Below are 1,189 nucleotides of genomic sequence, written 5' to 3'. Positions count from 1 at the left end.
TAAGTGGTCTGTGCACATAAAATTAATTGCATTATATTTTATTGCAAAAGATGTACTCTATGACCCAAGTATCTGTAGTCTGTACATGTATATTGGTGAATTAAGTGAAGAGTTTGATATTTATATCTTTATATTTACTATGGTAATGATTGGAAGTATAATAATTATATGCAAATGATTGTGAGGAAACAAAAAAGAGAATTAAATGTAGGATTTGGAAATCAAAAATGAGAATTCGTTCAGAATGTGCATTTGGACATATTTGGACTTTGGTATTAAAACTAAGGTACTGTTTCGCTGCTAATTCTTAAGTTAGGCAAATTTTGACTTTTTCTCTGGTTTGAGTATTACTTTAGAAGAATTGTAATTTGATATTAAGTTGGATTGAGATATTGGGACGTATTTTGATATTAGAAATATGGCACTTAGTAGATAAAATGTTAAGATTCAACTCTAAGCTTAAAAGTAGGGATATTTATATTGGACTCGGACTAGTCTAATTGATATCGTTAATTAATATTTTGAATAGATTGAGACTGTTTGGTTGGTGTTCTAGGCGTTGCGAAGTTGGAGAACTTCCCGTTAGCGAGGTAGGTGAGACTTTTAGCTTTGATACTTAATGACATATTCAATGACATATTCTTTTTGTTGAGTTTAATAGTTTGATACGGCTGTGAGCCATGATATTGGGACATTATGTATGCCTTTGTACATCACTCGAGTATTGTGTATGCTTCTTGATATATTTGGGGCATTGTGTATGCTTCAGTGAACATTGTGTATGCTCCGTTACATATTTGAGTCATTGTGGTGCCGTTATAAACTCGTAGATGTGCTGGTTAATTTTTTTTACTGCAATTATGACAAGTCCTTAGTGTGTTCTCTTGTTGGTTAATTCTTATTAGCTCTGTTGATACATATATATTGGGTTATTGTATAATGATCATATTTATTATATCATTCTTATTATGGTGTATTTGTATTTTGTTAACACTTATTCCAGAGATATTTAAAGTGGCGGATCGAGGATTTTACTAGGTTATATTTACGTATAACTTGCTCATTACCTGCATCTTTATGCAGATACCGTTGTGGGAGATAAAGCTAGTGGATGATGAGTTTGTTCGAGTGGATCCTATTGCTGAGGCGAGCCACCACATTGTTCGTGGAGGCTTTCGTTTTAGCTTTA

The sequence above is a fragment of the Nicotiana tomentosiformis genome, chromosome 4 (genome assembly GCF_000390325.3).
Source record: "Nicotiana tomentosiformis chromosome 4, ASM39032v3, whole genome shotgun sequence".
In the NCBI taxonomy this organism is placed as follows: Eukaryota; Viridiplantae; Streptophyta; class Magnoliopsida; order Solanales; family Solanaceae; genus Nicotiana; species Nicotiana tomentosiformis.
Note: the sequence above shows the minus strand (reverse complement) of the source record.